This window comes from Pipistrellus kuhlii, unplaced genomic scaffold, assembly GCF_014108245.1.
Source record: "Pipistrellus kuhlii isolate mPipKuh1 unplaced genomic scaffold, mPipKuh1.p scaffold_m20_p_5, whole genome shotgun sequence".
Lineage (NCBI taxonomy): Eukaryota > Metazoa > Chordata > Mammalia > Chiroptera > Vespertilionidae > Pipistrellus > Pipistrellus kuhlii.
In genome coordinates, this window is record NW_023425551.1 from 75,947,668 (window position 1) to 75,970,315 (window position 22,648).

General features: G+C 46.1%; 1 long non-coding RNA gene across 2 annotated transcripts; it reads left to right on the forward strand.

Annotated features, from left to right (window-relative positions):
* Nucleotides 1–6,352: 6,352 nt before the first annotated feature.
* LOC123651364 lies at nucleotides 6,353–22,515 on the forward strand. Of its 2 annotated transcripts, none has more exons than XR_006740021.1 (2): nucleotides 6,353–6,423; nucleotides 22,207–22,515. It is a non-coding gene; the product is annotated as an uncharacterized LOC123651364 (long non-coding RNA). The 2 variants fall into 2 exon arrangements; XR_006740020.1 differs by lacking the exon at nucleotides 6,353–6,423 and adding an exon at nucleotides 17,179–17,940.
* The last annotated feature ends 133 nt before the right edge of the window (nucleotides 22,516–22,648 follow it).

A 22,648-nucleotide genomic window follows, 5' to 3' on the forward strand; every position in this document is an offset into this window, starting at 1 on the left:
TCTCAATAATTCAACAATGTACCGGGCATGATGGCCAGTGCAATAATGAAAGAAAAGCATAGCCCTGGAGGTTTGGTTCAGTGGATAGAGCATTGCCCTGCAGACTGAAGGGTCCTGGGTTTGATTCCAGTCAAGGGCACATGCCCGGGTTGTGGGCTCAATCCCCAGTGGGGGACATGCAGAAGGCAGCCAATCAATGATTCTCTTCTATCATTGATGTTTCTAGCTCTCTCTCCCTCTCCCTTCCTCTCTCTGGAATCAATAAAAATATATTTTTAAAAAAATTAAAAAAAAGAAAAGCATAAAGATTGGAAAGAACGCATAAAACTGCATTTGTAGATTGGTTTGTGTTTGTAGGTTGTTTACTTAGAAAATGCTAAGGTGTAGGGCTTGTACTACAAAAAAACCTACTAGAATTACTAAGTAAATTTACTGAGATCACAGGATATAAAGTCAAATGCTAAAAACAATTGGATTTCTACATACCAGCAACAAAAATGTTTCTTAAAATTTTACTTACAATAGCAACACACTATAAAATACTTAAGAATAAATTATTATAATAAATGCAAGACTGAAAAAATACAAACACTGAGAGAAAGTGAACATCTAAATTATTGGACTGGTGTCCCATGTTCATGAATAGGAAGGCTCAAAATTGGTATAATGTCAAATCTCCCCAAATTAGAATCATTCCTTACATTCAATGAAATCCCAATCATAATCTCAACAGATTTTTAAAGAAGAAATTGGCATGCTAAATTTACATTTTATATGAAAATATAAAGCACTCAGAGTATCCAAAGAAATTTTTAAGGAAGAACAGAGTTGGAGGGCTTATGCTAACTGTCTGCAATACTTACTATAAATTTACCTCAATCCAAACAGTATGGAATGATGTAGGGTCAGCAAATAGGTCAATGGGATAGAATAGTGTCTGGAAATAGACTCAGATATCTACAAAAATTTGATTTTCACCAAAGACATCAAATCAATGTGATAGAGAGAAAGAAAGTATTTTCTGCCAATAGAACTGGAAGAACTGGATATTAAGATGGAAAAATGAATCTGAGCCCTAGCCTTGCACATGCACAAAAAAAACTAATTTAGTATGGATTATAAATGATAAAGCTCCTAGAAGAAACTGGGAAAATATCTTTGTGACTTGGGGATAGCAAGGGATTTCTAGAGAGGATCTAAAAATACAATAACTATAATAGAAAACATTGTTAACCCAGACTTCATAAATATTAGAAATTTCTGCTCCCCAAGAGGCAATACTGAGGAAAAACAGGCAGGATGCAGATTCAGGGACATACTTGCAGAACATATATCTGACAAAGGACTAATGTCCAGAATATGTCCTTCCCTCCTGCAACTCAATAATAAAAAGACAAATCACCCAATAAACTTGGGCAAAAGATTTGAACAGGCACTTCACATGGGAAGATAAATGAATGGCCAATAATTAAATGAAAAAAGATGCTCCACATCATTAGTCATCAGGGAAATGTAAACTGAAACTACAGTAAGATACCCGAGCGCAGCCACATGAAGGGCTGCCAAGAGAACTACGGACAGCTCCCTGATGGGGAGGATGGGAAGCTGGAACTCTCATGGTGCTGATGGGAGTGCAAATTGGTATAATCATTTTGGAAAGTTCTGGCAGTCTTGTAAAGAAAACTAAACATGTATCTCACCTACCACTCAATCATTTCATCCCTGGATACTTACCCAAATAAAATGAGAGCATGTGTCCGCAAGAAGTGGTGTATTTGATGTTCATATCAGCTTGAATCGTAACTACCCCAAACGGAAAACAGCAGGTGGAGAACTCAGATTGATGTACTCATTTGGGAACTACTACTCAGCCATCAAAAGGAATCATTTACTGATTCACACAGCACCAACGAAGCTCAGAAACGTGTCAAGTGAAGGAAGCCTATGAAGAGAGAGTGTACTGAATGCCGATGCTTCAGTGTCCATTTCCCTAAAATCCTGGGACCGGCAAACTATTCCATGTGAAAAATCACAACAGTGCTTACCTGTGTGTGGGCGGGGGGCATGGAGAGAATGGCTGCAAGGGATGTGAGGGGACTTTCTGAAGTGACGGTCATGTGCTAAGGGTTTGAGTTATAAAAACATGTGCATTCGTCAAAACTCATCCAATGCTATATTTAAGATTAATGCTTCACTGCATGTAAATTTTATATAAAATAAAAGTTTATACAAATTTTAAACTTCTGTTAACATGTACATTCACATGTTAAAGGTGCATTGCACTGATGTCGGTAATATGCTTTGTAACTCATCAAAAATTAAGATTGACTAATAGATGAGTAGACTGATAACAAGATAAATATTCTAAAAGGTTAACTGTAGAATATCACTGACAAGTATATGGATGATCATTAAAAATTTCTTTTCTGCCCTTGGCTCAGTGGATAGAGCATCGGCATGCAGACTCAAGGGTCCCAGGTTCGATTCCGGTCAAGGGCATGTACCTTGGTTGCAGGCACATCCCCAGTAGGGAGTGTGCAGGAGGTAGTTGATCCATATTTTTCTCTCATTGTTATTTCTAGCTCTCTATCCCTCTCCCTTCCTCTCTGTAAAAAAAAAAATAATAATAAAATATATCTTTTAAAAATTACTTTTCTGTTTTTCAGTATGTTTAAGATTTTCATTTTTAAAATGTTGGAAAAAATATATACAACCCCTGTGGGAAATAACATTTTTCTTTATAATGATATAGACCAACATGCTTAGCTTTTAAGCAACAGATTTGCAGCAAAAGGCTGCCCCAAAGAACAGAGATGGCGTGCATTAATTAAAGAACTTTCATGGAAGCATTAGCCTCCCGGCTCATGTCGTCAGTGTTTGGCATGATGTTCTGCCTTCATCAAAGTCATTAGCGGGCAGGAGGCTGCGATTATGTCTTCACGAGTCTGTTCGCATCTCGCAGCTGCGAGTTGGGCTCGGCCACCACTTCCACGTGCTGGTAATCGTAATCAACCTACTCATTTGTTTAAGACAAACAAATGATTCCTCTTCGGGGAAGAAATGCCTTGAGTCCTCATTTGTTAATTTTTAATTCCTACGAACATTAGCCAGCTATTCTGTTTCTCTCCCCGAACGTATCAACCTATCGACCTCAGAGCTACTTTTCTGAAAGATTAGTCTGAGAACTTTGTTCTACTCCCCACCTGGTTTGTAAATAGCCCTTTAAAAAATGTGCCATGGATATCTTACACACACACACACACACACACACGCATCATACACATGTGCATACACTCACACGATAATGGGAAGAAGGGAGGCATGCATTATCATTGAAATCACATTGCAAAGCCTTTATAAGGACATTGTAATGAAAATCACAATAAGCATGTGTCAGTCATGCCCAGGGGGTGACGATTTGACACATTCATTCAGCTGTCCCTCCACAGGCAAGGTCCAGATCAGAAGATGCATATCCTCAACAAAGATGTCTATGAGTCTCACCTGAAAGTAGAATAGATATCTGAAGACTCATGGAAACTTTTCCTCTTGACAGACTTCTGGGAAGAGGAGAGCCCAGCTCTTGGCTGGGATGGCAAGAGAACATCGGAACAATGAAGAGAAGCGACTGCCCAAAGGCTGTGGGACAGAGCGTGGAGGAAAAGGTTGCACGGGTACTGACTGCCACACACACAGGAGTGAGAGCTCCCAATCCCCTGGCAGCTTCCTTCACTGCTGAGTCTTCACTCGGAGGTCAGGAAAGAGCAGTGGGAACTGTGATAAAGCTATGAGCCAATGCTGCAGGCTCCAGACCCTTGGTCGAAGCACCTACATCCCTAGAAGATGGCCAATGCCCTTTCATTTCCTACACAGCCCTCTCGCGGCGGCTCTGCATGCACGCCATGCTTGCTTCCAGCATTTGCACACTGAGGCCTTATGGATGTCATCTATTCACTCATTTCTCTAATATGTTCCCTTTGTGGTTTATGCTGGGACAAAGGCTGAACAGGAACTTTTGGTCCAGAGAGATATTTGAAGAGCCGGAAGGAAGATGGGAACCAGAAACCGGGGCAACAGGTGGGATGAGGCAGTTCTCTAGGGTGATCATCTGCCTTGTCCTGGTTCTGCCAGGACCATGCTTGGCAAACTGTGGCTTGTGAGCCACATGCTGCTCTTTGGCCCCTTGAGTGTGGCTCTTCCACAGAATACCACGGCCTGGACAAATCTATATTGAAGAAGCGGTGTTAGAAGTTTAAGTTTTAAAAAAATTGGCTCTCAAAAGAAATTTCCATTGTTGTACTGTTGCTATTTGGCTCTGTTGACTAATGAGTTTGCCGACCACTTGCCCAGGACTTGGCCAGTTTTAGCCTGAAAGTCCTACAGCCTGGAAATCTGCCTTCCCTGCCCCCATCCCAGGCAAACTGAGGTAGTTGGTCAGGCTGCTGCTCTCCAGCGCCCTTCAGGGGGCTGTGACGTGACTGTGCCCTGCCCCCACCTCCCAGGGCTGACAGAAACGCAGCCTAGGGGGCCCATGGAAGCAGAGGTGGCACAGATGATGTTGTCTTACCCAGGGAGTCAGGAAACTGCCCATGGAGCTGGAATTCTCCAGTTGAAACTGTCGTGGAGACTGGGAAAGGGACAGTGGTGGGCACTGTGCCCACTCTGCCAGCCTGCAGCTGAGGAGTCTGCACAGTACAATCCCAGGGGCCTGGTCGCTCTGCCTTTTGGGCTGTCCTTCAGAGAAGGGGCTCCCATCCCAGCCATCTTCACAGACTGGCCTCTCTGCTTGGCTGCCAGCCTCATCGCTCCTTAGAGTCCCAGGCAAGAGCAAGACAGTCATGTTGGCTGTGTTGGGCCGGCCTCTCTGGCTTCTGCTTTGTCCACTGCAGCAGGCAGCCTGGACCAGGGTTGCAGGCACACTTTTCCCCAACCCTGGCCCCCCAGGCTGGCCCTCAGGACAGGCAAGCACGCCCTCTGAGACACTGTGCTTGCAGGGGCCTCCACTTTGCCTGCTGTTGGATGGGCCCCCAGCCCTTTGCATCATGGGTGTCCTTGAGCCAGCACCCCAGGCTTTCTTTGTGCCAGCACTGCCCTCTGGGAAATGGATTGGTAGCTAATAATAGAGGATTTGAGCAATAAACTCACTGAAGGGAGTGTTGGCTGTGGGAGTTGAGTGGTAAGCTAGAAAGAGGCGCAGGGCTATGGGGTTGGCCGGCTGCTCTGGGCAGGTTTACACATCTCAGCATTCAGTTACAGGGCACACTGACCTGATATCCAGGGAACGGGCCCCCAGGACCTGCAGCCACTTGCAGCCAGGCATGGGATGGCAGGGCAGGGGAATCTGTCTTTGGCAGCCAACACAGAAGGAGAATGGATGTGAACCCAACGGTGGCAATTGAGATGCTGTTAGGCAACTAGCTCAGGGCCTGGCGTGAAGCTGGCCCTCTGCAAATGGCATTGTTGCTGAGTCTGAGGGATAGAAGTTGATATGTGGGCAGGGGAGGAAAGAGGACCAGAAAGAAATGGCCACAAGGCAGAGACCAAAATCGCAGGCCAGACTGCCCAGCCCCTTCTGCTGAGGGAGCCACAGTTCAGCTCGCATGTCCTCCCTGGGATGCAGGCTGCCAAGACGAAGGCCTAGGTTATAGATGATGGAGCTGGGATCTATTCTTACCTAGCTCCCAAGGCCTGTGCTTTCTTGTCCTTTCGGCCGCCTCACCTCTCCAGTGGGCTTCCAGTTCTGGGGTGAGTTGGTGCCAGCTGCTAACATGGAAACTCCTGAGGGTCGGGGTTGTGTTGCCCCCATCAGACTGGAAGCTCTGTGACAGCCTGGACTGTGTCTACTCCTTCAGAAGGAGTCCTTGAAGGGGACTGCCTGCCCTCTGACGGGAACTCCAGGCTCACAGTGGCTTGATGCAGGATAGGCGGAGGGCGGGCCTGGTCTGGCCTGTCATGAAAGCCACTGCTGAGCTGCGCACAGCCTATTTGAAGCCTCTTTGGGCAGAAATGGAGACTATCCTAGGGCCCTATCTGAGGGATGAGAGTCCAGCACATGCAAATGGGAGGGGAGGACGATGTGACTGGCAGGCGACACAGTGTCAGGTCACAGCCCTGCTGCTTCCGTGCCCTCAGGGCTAATTCCAAGCGGCTGCTCTGGGAGCAGACCTTGTCGTGCGGGAGGAGTGGCCCCTACAGAGCTCCAAGGTGAGGCTGAGTTATTGCTTTTCCTTCCCCTCCAATGAAAGGAGCATTTTATTGGCTTGGGTTTAGAAACAAAGCATAAAAAGTGGCTTGTTTATATTTTCTGACATCATGAAGTTACAGCTAGAGAGAGAAGGGGGAAGGAAGGCAGGGGAGGGTGGAGAGGGGTCAGGCAGAAGAAGGAAGAAGTGACGGGGTGGAGGAATGAGAAGAACTGACCAGGTAGGTGGGGAGGAGGGCAGAGGAAGATGGAGCAGGGGAAGGAGAAGAAGGATGTGGAGGAGAGGGAAGAGGAAGAGGAGAAGGAGAGGAGGAAGAAATAGATGCTCACGTTAGGCATTGGCACCCATCTCCCAGGCACCTCCCGGTGGGAAGGTGCTCAGAGCCAAAGGCACAATCAGCGTCTATTGGGAAAAGCCTCAGCTCCCTGGAGACACTGTCCAGCTAGAAGCTGAAGGTAGCAGAGAGTGGCTTGGAGGCCAAGTGGATGGGGCAGGTTTTTCTGGGGTTACTCAGGTTCCTACACTATTTTTTGTTTGGTGCTGTTTTGCTTTCCCCTGGACCTGGGATTGGAGGTCTCTTGGGTCTAGGACTCCACACTTCTTTGATTTTGAGAGGTGGGGAGAAAAGAAGTTCTTAATTTGGGGTACCCTGAAGTGGCTCTTCCCTCTCAGCAAACTCTGAGTGCCACTCAACGTGGAGGGTGGAGATGGCCATGCAGAGGGGACAGGACTCTGCCTGCACCATCACTGTTCCCCAATCCCACAGCTCTCTCAGAGCTCCCTGCCCCTGCCCATATGGCTCCCTTTGCCAAGGGAGAGAGATAGAAACATCAATGAGAGAGAAACATCAATCAGCTGCCTCCTGCACACCCCCTATTGGGGTGTATGCAGGTACATGCCCTTGACCAGAATCAAACTGGCTCTATCCACTGAGCCAGACTGGTTTCGGTCACCTTTAATGTTTTAACTCAAACTTTGCTTCCCTTCTGGGGGTTTTCATGCCTCTCCATCTATGATTCCCCCACACTGCATTTATTTTTATCATTATTGGGGTTCCCCAGTAGATGTTTATATTACCAGTTAATATTATCAACTGGGCATCAACTGGGAGGTCTTGGGAAGCAGGAGCTGAGTCTCATTTACCTTGTGTCCTTCTCACTGGGCCAGAAACCCAGCGGGCACCTGCAGCACTCAGGGGGGAGGGAAGGCAGGTGCTGTGGGGAGGCTGCACAGTGTAGATGATGATACATCGACGCTGGATGAGACAGCCATCGATGCGTATCTCTCTCCTGTCACTTACAAGCTATGTGGCCTTGAGAGATTATTTTTCAAAGATGCCATAAGAGAAGTAACATATATAAATTATTTAGCCCATGGCCTGGTATGTAGTAGGTGCTCTAGTCCTCCTGAGAGCCAAGGTTAATTCTCACATACATCCCCATGCCCCTCCATGACCCTGCCTCCAGGGTGTCCCACAGATCATCTGGACTGCTTCTCCCCAGAGGCAGCCATGCAGGATTCTCTCATCTTTGCTGGCAGTGTGTCTGCCACAGGACTGTTGATAGGAGGTGCAAATATGTTTCCTAATTTGAGATGATGGCGCTTGGGATGCCTGGCACTGGGCTATATTTAGTTTCAAATTCCCCAAATAGCAACAGAGAGGAAGAGCCTGACATCCAAACATGTCCCATACAGCTGGAAAATGTAGTAATCATTTTTATTATTATTATCATTTTTATTATTATAAATGTAGTAATAATTTTTATCATTTTTATTATTATCATTTTTATTTAGTAATTAAATAAATTAATGGGGGTTGGGTACCCATTGGCATCTAGAATAATGAGTCTTAAAATATCAGGGCTCAGTTTCCCTCCAATGCCATACAGTCAAATATAACCTGTTCAACAAAGAAGGAAACTGAGGCTGAAAGAGGCAATGCGACGTTATACCCAACCTCAGAACTTTAAATTCTCCATTTGATTAGTTTTGTTTGTAAGTACTAAGGGACTTCATGAAAAGGCATTGAGATGGCTTTAACCAAGAAGCCAGTCATGCTCTGGTCACCCTTTTATCTGCCTCTGCTTTCCAAGTGCTGTGGAAGTCAAGTGGAACTCTGAGCTGGGAGTCAGAAGGTCTGCATTTTAGCCTCTGCCCCGAATTGTGAGACCTTGGATAGATTATTTCATTACTCTGGGCTTCCATTTACTCATTCAGTGTCCATTATTTATCCATCTATCCAGCCAGCCAGCCAGCTGAAAAATGTATGTAGAAAATCTATATGCTCAACTGGGAACATTGGATATCCAAGGGAAGCACTAGCATCATTCCTGCCTTCAGGGCCTACAGACAGCCCACAGGAAGTGGAGAACTACCTTGCATGCCCACAGAGTAGGGTTATAAAGAGCTGGCCACAGCCAGGAAGGGCAGCAGAGGTATGGCGAACTCAAAGTAACAGTCATCCTGAAGATCCTTTCTCTGTGGTATTGAAAGGTAACGAGAGGCATATTCATGCACACACACACACACACACACACACACACACACACACTCCTACCTATCCCCAGCCACCCTCAGTGACAACCCGAAAAGGATCCTTGGCAGAGCTGGGGAAGGAAGGGCCAGGCTCACAGCTGACCTAGAGCAGTGTGCTACTGGCCACAGCACGTTGAGGCTGCAGACTGCTGGGAGAGATGTGTTCATGTCAGTCAGGAGCCCTTCCCAGGAAGAAGGGGACTGAGCCTCAATGCTTCTCAGAAGCCCTGGAGCATCAGGCACAGCACAGGGCCCAATTGAGTGAACAGCACTGGGTGTCCTTGAATAAGGCATTTCCTTGTAGGGCCTCAGTTTCCAAATCAGTAAAATGGAGAAGGGGTGTTAGGATGGATGCCATTTGGAATCATTTGAAATCTTAAGAATCTATTGTTTCCTGAATGAATGACCCTCAAAGACCTTCTCTCTGACTCTTAATCTGAATTTTTTCTTATGTTCTGTCCCCAGATTCCAGAATTTGATGTCCCAAACACCCCTTCATTTCTGTTTCAGCATCTTCCCTCCACTATTGTTTTTATCCCAATCCCCTAACCCTTAACCCAGATAACATTGGCCCTCTTCTAATCTCCTGGAAGCTGTTCATAAACCAGAGTAGAGCTCCTCACCTATGTTGGGGGCTCATGCATGACCCTCCCTTCTCTGCTGTGGCACACAGACACACTTATACTCATCTGTGAATTGCGATGAGCTGAGTGTCCCAGGAGGGATTACAGCACTTGTCCAAGTTAATAGGAGAGGGGATGAGAAGAGGGGGACTGAATTTCAATCACAAGATGATTATTAGCCTTTTTGAAGTTTTGCTGAGTTTTTTTCCACTTGGTTGGCTCGATATCACTAACCAAATGCTTGTCTCACAAATCAGCTTTGGCCACAACTCAAATTTAATTATATTCTAACTAAGTAGCAAGAAAGAAAGTGCAAGAGAGAGAAAAGTGTGCTTATGTTTGGAGACCAGATAACACTATCCGAAATCTTTTCAGATATCCCCAAGTACAACAGTCAATGTGAGTCTGGGTCAGCTCAGAGATAGATGTGAAGCAATAACAAGCTTCATGTAATTGGAAACTAGTGAACACTGCATGTTAAAGATGTAAGAAAATTGAAAAGTTGGCAGAGTTTGGCTTAAGTGCTCCAGCTGGTTCTGTGCCTGGGAGAGCCCCTATGGTCTTCATTTAGCTACTATCTAAGGCACTCAGGCCTTCTCTTCAACTCACTTACATTTCAGGAAACTTGTTCACACTAAAGTGTAAATGACTGATGACCACTTGCCCTCTCCCTGCCTAGAATTAAATTTTACTAAGAATAAAACAAGGACAGACAGACACACACACACACACACACACACACACACACACACACACACCAGCTTCTAAAAATGAAAGGAGAAGCTCAACCAGCAAATAAATGAGTTATATTGTGTAGCCATGACACTAGACATTAGGTAACTACAGATTCAAAGCCTATGAAATGCTAGTACAGGAAGGTGAGGGATGGAGTCAAGGTGACACATGTTCTGTCTCATTTTTGATTCTTATAAGTATATTTCCAGTAGGACATGATCACTCATCTAGGGGAAATGGTGAACAACATAGACTGATGAACAAGAACAGACCCAGAGATAAAGAGCCATGGGTCAGACTGTTGGACCTCAAAGGGAGGGTGGGGATAAAAGGGAGAGATCAACCAAAGGACTTATGTGCACACATATGAGCCTAAACAGTAGTCAAGGACAATAGACTGGGTAGGGGTATGAGTGGGGAGGTGGGGATTGGAATGGGGAAGGGGGGTTGAGGACAAATATGTGTTACCTTAATCAATAAAGTAATTAATTAAAAAAAAAAACAAGAAAAGAAGACACCTTTGGCTGAAAGAGTGATGATTTCTGTGGAGAGTGGGATGAGTTCGAGGTGCTTAGGGACATTCAGTGGGAGTGGTCATCAGGCCTTGAGATATTCTTGTTTGATTAGAAGAAAAGGCTGTACTGGGCCAGGCATTTGAAGCAATTAAGTCAGGACTAACTTCTAGGGGCATGGGTGGGTTTACTTAGGGAAAATGCATAGAGTAAGAGGTGAGGGTCAAGGGCAGGATAACGTGGAACAAAAACAAAATTTAAGAAGTTATAAAAAAACTGAGAAGTTGTGATTATGAGGTAGGAGAAAAACCATTGTTGTCAAACATATCAAAGAATCATGATTCTTAAAGTACTAAAAATGTGAGGTAAGGTGAAATTAAGTGAGAAGAGGATTGTGGGGCAGGGATTCACAGGAAGTGACAATTACAAAATTATCTGTGTCCTAAACAAGGTGGTTCCCATGGAATAATTTTTCAAGAACCCACAGTGCAATGGGTTGATGGGTGAATGGGGTTACTCTCTTTGTAGTTGTGACTTTTAAAGGAAGAAGATGATTAATTAGAAGGGGAATTTATAAGAAGTCAGGAACCTGAACCTGCCCTGTGCTGACAGGTAAGCACAGTGGGAGGGAGAGGGTGATAAGAAGAGGAGCATTGTTGAGGGACAAGTTCTACGCAGAGTTAGGTTGAAGGCTCTATATAATGGATAGGAGGGTTTTCCTTGGGCAGAAAAAGAAACACTTCCTCCTTTAAGAGAGAAGGAATAGATAATTATGAGAGCAGATGGATTTATAATGAGGTTGAGGAAATCCATGTCTGATAGCCTGATTTTTCATTGTTAACAGGGAAGCCCAGTAATCTACTGAGAGAACTGAGGAAGTTTAAGGGTCTTCAAAAAAAGTTGAGAATTAGGATAGCCGATGCAGGGAGTTAGAAAACATTATCCAAGCCCAAGTCCCAAAAAGGGATAAGGGGCTAGATGGAAGCATGGGATCCAAACTCGGGTCCCAGCTCAGTATGCACATTTTCTCCCCGGGGCTCAGCAGTAGAGGAATAAGGGAAGGTGGTTGGATAGATAAACAATGAGGGATTTCAGAATGCCTGCAGCGATAGATTGGCAAATATATGGATGCTGGAGATTCTGGAAAGAGGCAGTGGTGGTGGTGGTGGTGGTGTATGTGTGAGTGTGTGTGGTATGTGTGTGTGTGTGTGTGTGTGTGTGTGTAGGAAACTGTTGTGAAAACTAGTGAAGGAAATATGTTTGTACTAGTGGAGTGGATGTAGTTTACCCCATATAGACTGTCCACAGGGCATCCTTAATCCTAGGCCTTTCTCCCTTCCTTCTCCACCATTTTCTCTCTCTTGTCTCATTCAGCAGGTCTAAACATAACTACAAAGGTACACCTGCAAATACTTTCCTCTCCACAAAATCAAATTCAATCTACACTCGAAGTAGAAATTATTTGTATTGCTTGACATTTGGAAATCTATGAGCTTTGCCTTCCCTTCCATTGACACAGGTAATCATAGCCAAGTTATATTTGATTTTCCTAAATAGCAGGCATAATCATGAGGGTGGAACACACCCATTCATCCTCTGGGCCTCACCTCCTCCACTCGTATCACAAGACAGGGGAAAGGTGCATGTCCAGCTCTGATAGTGTTGAGCCTCTAACCTCCAACAGCCTCGTCTAGTTCAGCTCCGGACAGCGCAAATTCAGCACCAAGGCCAGCAGCTGCTTGGAAAGAGCCTACTAGGACAGGGATGCAAAGCTGTTTTAACCTCTCTGATCCCAGAGTTTCAGGACAACTCTGTAATCAATCCGGGTCAGGGCTGCCCAGCTGGCAGATGAACAGAGTGGTGTAAAACTATGGACAGGCAAAGTACATGGGTGCATCATAAAGAGGTTTTTGGACTGTGGGTTTTTCTGCACTCATTCACTCTTTCCCTCTCCCTCCCCCCGACTTACCCCATTCCCTAACCAGTGTCACCAATTCCTGGTGATGCATTTCCAGTGGCATGTGGCTGCCATGGGATGCAGGAGAGGAATCCTAGGATTCAATGAGCAAGAGGTATCTGGGGCTCCAGGCCTGCTCTGACAAGGTGTAACCTTGTACAGGTCACCTCCCGCTCTTGGAGTTAAATTATTCATGAGATGTTTGATCCAGATGACCTCCAAGCTTCCAAGGAGATTGTCTTAGCTTGGCTTCCCCAAAAGCATGACCACAGAGTCTAGGATTCAAGTGCAAGTAGTTTGTTTATTTGCGGGATGAGTCCAGAAAGTACCAGTAGCAGAATGGGGAAGTGAGACAGGAAAAGAGCCAGCACAAGGTCTGTCAATAATCAGTTCACCAGTGTGGACTAGCCTAGTTCAAAGTAGACATTATTTGTATTGCATGACAACTGGGGTTCAATTCCATGAGGATCTTTTGGGAGACAGTGTGGGACAGAGTTGTCCCTCATGAGTGGTGACAAAGTAATTCACCACCAAATTCTTATTTGTCATTGATTTGGATCTTCTCTTGGAGAGTTAGCATTTCCAGCCTCTGGGTGGGAGGCATGTTCTCGCTGCTGGAGCAGGCCCTCGGGCAGGGAGGTGCAGGTGCTTGCAATAAAAGACTCGGCAGCACAGAACAGTGTGTGCTAAGGGGATATGGTAGGGACCTGGCACACCGCCTTGCATCTATAATGTCCTGAAAAGTATATGACTTCCTGTGGCCAAACCATGAGCGAGAGTGAGAAGAACCATACATCTAAGGAGGTCTAGAAGGGAAAGTTTTTACTTTGAATGTCCGGCTCTTCCTTCCTCTAAAGCTAACAGCTCACCCATTCTGAGACTCCTCCTGGGTGAAGAAGGCTGATAGCCTGCTATAACCTCAGGCCCACTAGTTACTGTGGACAAATGATTCAACCTCTGTGAGCTTCCACTCCTACGCCTGCAAGGAAGGAACACAAATAGTTATCGTGAAGAGCTGTCATGTTGATTAAAGGTAATGGGCAAGTGGGCAAAAGAAGAACCAGGTGAGCTGGGCCTAGGGGAACTGATAGGAACATGTCTACTTCCTCCATGAAATTGTCGTGTTATAGCATAGGAAGAGAGCTAAGTGTGAACCAGTTCCTGTCTCCTTGAGGGCCACCAATGTGATGGGATATGGGTGTGTGGTCATGCTGAGTTCATAGGGGAGATTGGCATATCTTGGTTTTAGATCAGACTTCCGCTTTGGAGAATCAGCTATCAAACCAGATTATTCTAATAAGGACAATAAGAAAGACTCTGAGAGAAGAAACCACAAAAGTTGGGAATCATGTTCTAGGATAGTCCCAGCCAGCAATCCAAGCATTAGTCATGATCTGGGAAAAATTAGGGATCCCTCATACTACATGTATAAGGCTCATGTCATAAACCTTGCTTAGAACTAAAAGAGGCACATAAATATCTTTCAAACTTTCTTTATGGAAGCAGGGATGTGGCATAAAAATAATATGGGCATCATTGGTAAAACCTGGCATGACTTAGGGGTCAGGTTCATGCAGGGAGTGAGATAATCACTTTAATAAAACATTGTCAGAGTACAGATAAAGGGTTCTTGTGACTTCTAATCCCAATGCATGGCCTTGTATGGGCCTTAAGAAAGTGGTGGCCTCCATGGAAGCACCCAGAAGAGGGTCTCCATCAGAGAGGGATGGAATGGAAGGACTGGGTATTCATATGTGGTTATGGCTGTAGAGTGCACAATATTGAGAACGAGGTCCAAAGCATCAGGTTTGGGGGAAAAAAAGAGAAGAACAGTAATGGCAGCTAAGCGTGGGTAGCAAAGGACAGGATGCAAGACAAATGATAGGAGTAGAGACTAAAAAGACTCAGAATTTTTCAATGAGGCAAGGAGCCTTGTGTATAGACCTCTGGGCAAGAGGGAGCAGTACTGAGCCCGCTTGGTTGCAGCTACCATTAGGAACTCTGATTGCTACATGAAGCCCACTTTGCCAGTTTTACCACCCCAGCACCAAGCTCCCCCGAGTGTCACTGTGCTGGAGTCAAACCTCATCCCACCCTCACATAATGTGTTGTGATAGACAGTCCAACCCTATCTCTTCAAGTACCTCCCTCACCAGCAGCAACTACAAACCACCCTCAGCACAGATGGCATCTGGCAGCGAGGGAGAAGGAATAGAGCCAGGGGAAAGGAGACTCTTTGTTGGGGGAGAGGCCACAACGTGAAGACATGTGGATAAGGAGGGAGAGGGGAAGAACCTTGAGCAAAGAGGAAGCTCAAGAACAGAAGAGGATACAAAGAAGACCAGATGAAGGAAGCTCTCTCAGCAAGCCAGTGTCCCCCGAGGCTCCGCAATGAGTGAGCAGAGCAGGGACCACTCCTTGGCTATGTGCTGCACAGATGGGGAGCCCTCTAGGACATTGAGGAAGCTGCATGTGAAGAACCCATGCAGGAGGCTCTGTGCCCAAAGGGGAAGCCATCTGCCCCATTGTATGAGCACTGGGCCTGCGCCTACACAGCTGTGCTTCTGCCACACTCAGCTGCACACTCTCCCTGGGGCCCTCATCACCCTTTGTTACAGTTAGCTACCCACCTGTCTGTCCTCCCTGGGAGACTAGGACCTTTCTGAGAACAACCGTGTTCATCTGTGAGGATCTGAGGTCTTTCTGGGACATAATGAGTGCTTAGAAAGCTTTGGGCCCCGGCTGGTGTGGCTCAGTATTGAGGGGTGATTCATGAACCAAGAGGTTACTGGTCCCATTCCTAGGTGCAGGCTTGGTTTGCAGGCTTGCAGCAAGGGGCAGACAGTACAGGAGGCAGACAATCCATGATATTTCTCTGTCATGGATGTTTCTATCTCTCTACACTTCCTCCTTCCTCTCTCTCTAAAAATAAATAAAAACATATTTTTAAATTTTTTGGGAGTGTTTGTAAGTGTTGCTCAGATATGAAGTTGGGGGTGCAAGGGCAGAGACGACATAATGGAGGGTTCAGAAAGTAAAAATATCAGATGTCCCAATGCAAAATTTCTCAAATCCCTCTAATTAGTGCCAGAGTCAACCAGGATGGCATGATAAAAATACATTCTCCCAGGCCTACTGACTTAGCACACCACAGCCGGGCCCAAGAGTATGCACTTTATCTCCTTCCACAGGCGATACTGATGGCCAGCGGCCTACGAACCACTGTCCTATGGCCATCAATTGCACTGACACATGCAATCAGGGCGCTGGGGGTCTTTTGACAACATGTGGAACAACTCCTCACTTTATAAGAAAAGTGGAGGCCCGGCGAGGAGAAGGGCCTCACCCAAATCCCACGCTTCGATCTGATCCTCCTGCTGGGGACTGTCACCCAGGCTTTCCCACTGTCCCCGTCATCTTCCTGGTCTGGGTGATGCATTCCACTTTCCTGCGCGCGCAGTGCGCTGTCCAGCACCGAGTGCTCCTGAAGAAGCTTTCTGGCCTGCAGCTGGGCGTACTCCGCATCTGGCACTGATGTGAATTAAAGAATGGTGGGTTATATGTACACAGATAATAATTTAATAATAATAAAAGAATGGTGGGCCGCTCTGCAGTGCCCCAGCCTCTCCCGGTCACTAGGCAGCGCTCAGATCTGTAGCAGCAGCAGCAGCAGCAGCAGCAGCAGCAGCAGCAGCTAGGGGCTCCCTCCCGCAGCATGTTATCCAACTTCAGGCTGATTATAAATGGCTGCGGCGGGGAGATGGGGGACTCACACTCCCGCACATGGCTCGCTGACGGATTCCCTTGTTCAGGGACCACACAGGCAGGGGAAGTAGATTAAAATACAATGTATTGCATTGAAATGTAACACAATGCTATACATAATATTCAGTTGGATTTGCATATTCACATCTCCCTCCCCCATCAAGTTCTCCAGCTGGGTCCCCAGGGCCTTTCCTGTTAAGCTGCTATCACTGTCACACAAAGAAATTTAATGACTTGAGGGGCTAAAAGGGCCTTCAAAATGTCCTCTCACCTCGCTCCCTATTTCTAACCAGGAAATATTGGAATCCGGTACTCTGCCCTTAAACTTGGCGAGGAGGGGAAAGGGAAGGCTGTCCTACACCTATGGGTGGTTTCCATTTCCCCTTTGACCCACCCTGTGTGTCTACTTCTGTCTGTCCTTCCATCTGCAAACCTTCTCTGAGCTACAGAAATGGCTGAACTTTCCCTGCTGCCCCTCAACCCCTCACCTGAACCCATGGCCTCTGAAACAGGCCCCAACCTTCTGTTTTCATTAGCACCCTCTCATCTGATTGGGAGCCAAGCTAATAAGGGGCAATGTTAGATAAATGCCTAGTCTCTGGAGGCTCCAAATGATGGTAGGACAGGTACCAAGGAAAATAACTCAGCATGTGGAAAAGAATGACAGCCAAAGAATCCCATTTAATTTGATGGCGTGATGAATATTTAAGGTTTTATATAGAAGTACAGGAAAGCAATCAGGCTTATTCAGGCATGGGCTCTGGGGAGCAGAGTACGCTCCCCATGTGCTGGCAATATAGGGAAGGGAGATGAGGATGGGCAGAGGAGGGGGGAATGCATAAATAGTCCATATTCTCCTCATTCTCTGTATTGAAGTGGAAAGGAGCTTACTAGTGCAGTTCAAGAAGAATGAGGGGGTCCACCCAGATGATTATCATAACATGCTGACACCCTAAACAGTTCCTCTTTAAAATTGAATTTCTAATATCATCACTTTGGAGATTATAATATTGAGACATGAATCCCTTGGAAAATGATTCAGGAGCTGTGCATGCTGTGATAAAGGCACCTGCCAAAGACACGGAGGGGACATAAATCTGCCACCAAGTGTGCAGAATCCCTAATCGTGCCACCCCTCCAACAGCGTGGGGTCATTAGAAACCTGCCAACTGCATCGCTGTGGGCAGCTCATTCATTATAAACAAGGACAAGATATTTTCCATGTTGCATCAGCCGTCATGTCAAATTCCGGCACCAGAAAGGTAGGGTTGATACAGCCCTTGCCTTCAGAAAGCTGCCAGTCCATGCTCACAATACCGCGATGTTAGTCCAGCACAGAGCTAAGGCAAGGGGGCAAGCTAAGGGCTAATGGGATAGGAGTGCGGCTTCTATCGGTGCTGATGGGGGGGATGGGGGAAGGCTTCATATTAGTCAACATGGCAGTCACAGTCCTTGCCCTGCTGTTCTCTCTTGAGAAGTCACCTTTGTACCACTCAGCTGCTACTGTGAACACCAGGGACTTCATGCCTGAGCGAGCTTCCTGGCCGAGGGAGCCAGTTGTGCTGGAGAGCTAATATCCCTGGAAGCCTTCAGCCAATGATAGATGGCAAGTAGGTGAATAAATACTCCACTTCCTCACCCCTGGGGGCAACAATTCAGAGTATGCTTCATACCTTCTCCCAGAAACCCCAGTGGGAGGAGCTGAAACTGGAAACACACACTTATAACATGCCCTTCATTGGATTCTTTCCCTTTCTTCATTTCCTTTTTTTCCTCTTCTAATTCTCACATTTTCACCCAAGAATATGCTTAGAAAGAGGAAGGAGAGAGAGAGAGAGAGAGAAAGAGAGAGAGAGAGAGAGAGAGAGAGAGAGAGAGAGAGAGAGAGAGAAAGCAGAAGAGAATATATATTAGAAAGAACAAGGATTGATTGCCTTCTGTACATGCCCCAATGGGACATAGAACCCTCAACCCAGGTGTGTGCTCTGACAAGGAATCTAACTGGCAATCTTCTGGTTCACAGGATGATGTTCAAGCAACTGAGCCACTCTGGCTGGGCCCCTTTATTTTTCAATTTCCACTCTTCTACCGAAATTTTCTAGGTCACCACCCAAATAAAATAGTCATACTCAACCCTCGTCTAAAAGTCTGTTTTTGGAGGAACCCAAACTAGCTCAATACCAGTAGCTGCCCTTTATTAAACATCAACCAAGGCAGGCATTGTGATGGCTTTTATACCAAATCTAATCCTTCCAATGATTCTAAAAGTTATAAATTATTGTTTCCATTTTATAGATTAAGAATCTGAAGCCCAGGGAAAGCAAGACACTTTTTCATATATATATAATTGATTTTTTTACAAAAAGGAAAGGAGAGGGTTAGAAAGTTAGAAACATCAATGAGAGAGAAACATCAATCAGGTGCTTCCTGCACATTCCCTACTGGGGATGTGCCCACAAGACCCTTCAGGACGCAGGTCAACGCTCTATCCCCTGAGCCAAACAGGTTAGGGCAAGACACTTTTTTTCAAGGTCACACAAAAATGTAGAGACCTAGAGCAAATTAAGTTCCTATGACTCTATTAATGATTATTGTTAGCCTCTCCCTTGAACAACTCTCAAGGTGAAGAGAACAAAGATCCCTTGATAAATAAGTTAGCTTTTCTAAAACACACACACACACACACACACATCACAAAATAAAAACGCAAATACCGCATATATACATATACCTGTGAAACTGGCTCTATAATTTCAGGTGGGTCATAGCCCCTATTAGAATCACTCATGGGCTCCAGGTTAAGAAACTCTTTGAAGAATGAATAAGACTTTCAAAACCAGGGGATGAACTCTATTCCTGGGGACTTTGGGGATGGGAGAACTATAAAGGGGACATAGCAGAAAGAGGGGATGCTAAACATATCTAAGTGTGATTAGTCACTGGAACCTCAGGGGCTCAAGGGAGGATGTAAACTTGGGGAGTTGAAGGGAAGGAGAAAGATCTGGCTGAGTGAAAGCTGAGAAGGAATGTTGGATGGGATAGGCCAATATCCCAATGGAAGCCTGTCCCTGAATGAAGGTGGGAGAGTTCCTCTCTAGCCTGAACCATGGATGCTTACATGAGCCATTTACCTCACTGGTCTTGACCTCAGTACTCCCCTCCCACGGCCTTGCTCTCCTCCTCACATCAGTCATTCACATGCCCAGTCCCTTAGGTAAAAAAGTAGAAACCACTCTAGGTATTTCTAACAGGGACTTGAATACAGGCAAAGTGTGTCAAAGGTGTTGGTTGGATTTTAAAAGGCAAAAAAGAGAAGGTGATATTACTCAGAGGTTAGTAACTTCAAGAAGTCATGACTGCTCAGAGAGCTGGAAGGGTAAAAGAGGGGAAAGGGTCATAACCCCGATCCCAGGATCCTGTGCTCCCTGACATGGTGCAACCATTGCAAAACTGGGCAGAAACCCAGGAGTCCACACCCTTGCCGCTGCAGCTACCAGAAGCAGAAATAGCTTCCACCTTCATGCCTTCTAACCTCAAGCGAGAACTTCCCACAAGCACACCCTATGCAGAATCCAGCTGGCCAGGGTTCCGGAAATGAGGTTTTCAGGTGGCACAGGAGTCTATCAAAGAGCAGATATGCAGGTGTGGGTCTCTTGTTAACAGGCAAAATCTGGCACCAACATCCGGCCTCAAAACCTGGAATTATATTCTCCTTTGTTCTGGTTGCAAATTCTCATCCTTCTCCCATTGTCTACCAATCCCCAGATCCGCACCAGAGTAAGCCCACCCCAACTGCCATCCCATAACCCCTGTCTAGCCTCACATGCCTGCTTATTCATTTCCCCATGACCCACCTTTCAGAAGGAATCAAAGCTTGCCATTTGCTTGGTTTGTCCCATGCCCTCCTGACCACCCCAATCCAAGAGCATGCAATGTGCTGGTTCTTTCTGTGGTTCCCAGTTGACAAATTTCAGGATCAAGTCCCATGACCTCCCTGAGTATCCACCACAACATAGTAAGAGAAATGGGCCTCATTTCTGTCTGAAAAACCCATATTCATCCCCTGGCTAACAGCCAGTCTCATGCCCAAGGGCTGCTCCAATCTTCCCCTCCCTTCACATTGCACTTTCTCTCTCTGTACCACTCAGCTTATAAGGTGCAGACCACAGGTCACTCCCCTACACCTCAAAATATCTGTTGTCTCCTTCCCCTTTGTTCATTTCCTCTGGCTGCTGTGGAAGTAGGGACCTTCCTCTTTCTAGGGCTCACGCACCCCCCACCATGGAACATTTCTTCTTGCTTTCTCTGCACTGGCTCCTTCACGCTGGCTTTCACCCAAGTGCTTCCACCCCCAAGAATGTCTTTCCTCCACCCTGCTTTCTCCTGAGCTCCCATCCCACCTTCCACTATCCTTTCACAGCTAAACTTCTCAAAAAAAGTATTGTGCGCTTACCGCCTCTACTTCCTCACCTCCCACTCAGCCCCAGCCTCTAGCAAGCTGGTGTCCACACCACAGCCCTGCAGAAATTGCTCCCTTAAAGGCCACCAGCGACCTCTGAATTGCCAACCCCGATAGCTCTGCTTCACCAGTCCCCATCCTCCAAGACTCACTCCTCCTCAGGTCAAATGCACCATTTGACACAATCCTTAGCCAGTGGACCTCCTGGGGTGCCACAGCTCATGTGTGTGCTAAAAATGGGTCACCATGCAGCCATATTGAAGATGAAAATAGAGAAATATTTCCAAACCATTACCTGAGCCCCCCACCGGTCCCCTCTCACTGCCTGAGCTAGGACCCTGAGGTGGACTGCCCTGTTGTATAACAAATACAGAATGATGCTTGGTGTGACAAGGCCTATTCATGGGTATACCAGTTGTAGATATTTTCAATATCACCCCTGCTTATGGCTGTGCTAAGATGTTGATTACTTCTGTAATGGGAACAGGCAGGTGGAATCAGGGGACTGTGGAGGGCAAATCTCCGCCCTTGAAGAGGGAGTGTCTCCATTTACCTCCATGTATCATACAAATATCATTTGCTACATGAGACTGGCAAAGGGGACTTTGGCAAACAAAACACTAAGCTCTCTCCTCTTTGTTAATTTCCACAATAGTAGCTTATTATTCTACCCTCCATGGGCTGCTTTTCTGTCTCCTTGCCAGCCTCTCTAACAGGCTGGCCTTGGACAAATTGCTTAATCTTGTTGAGCCTCAGTCTTCTTATCCATAAAATGGGTCTAGCCAATTTCTGCTTTACATGGAGAAGCACAGGTGATATAGGGAAAATGGCTAATGCAGGACCATGCATGCATAAGGCTAAATGAGTGTAAGTTCCACCCCCTACCTCCTTCTAACTCCACCTTTCTCCCCTGGGGATCTCTTCTGATCCCATGATCTTCCACCTCCATTCTATTTCTGACTCTCTTCCAGACCTATTTACTGAATTATGTCCTAGACAAAATGTCCCTAAGCTCTCAACCTATAGACATCCATCTGGAACCGACCACTTCACACCCCCACCCCCACCTCCCACTTTCTCCTACCTTCCCAGTATCTATCTCTCAAGGACACCAACCATTCCTCCAGTGGATGAGGCTCCATGGCAGGAAGTGAGTTCTAACCACAACCTTCCTTCTCAGACCCCATCTAGTTACCTCTTGGATCCAGTCCATTCTACTCCTCACACCCCCCTTCTATTGTCACCATTGTAGTCTTGATCTCACTCCTTTCTTCTCCTACCTGGGTTATTTCGATAAATTTATAAATGCTTTTCTTTTATCCACCACACATTGTCACTATGATTATTCCCACTTTCCAGGTGAAGAAAGGGAGCCACAAAGAGGCCCTGCAGCTAGCTAAAGGAACTTCCCTTATAGGTGGGGACTTGAACGGAAACCCGGAGTCTGTGGAGCCCACAATCCTGACCACCAGGCCTTTTCTGCTCTTGCTTGGGTCCTACCAAGAAACTCTCCAAGGCACACTATGGCGTCCTGCCTCCTCACCTTCCCCTGTGCTGTTACCCACACCAGGATAGCAAGATTCTCTCATCTTTAAACCCACCAAATGTTTCTATCAAGCACCATGCAAATGTCAACACCTCCTTGATATTGGTTGTTGTTGATGGTTTTGTTTTCTTGCTTGGATCTCTCGATATCTTTATTCTGGAAATGCAGAAATTGCCCAGACATTTTATTTTTACCTTATTCTTTTTTATGAGTATTAGCATGATTTGAATGTGTACCTGGCCAGCGCTACCAGAGTGTGGAATGGGCCACAGCTGATATTTCCCTTAGCCCTTCTCTGTATTTTTTGCGTGAA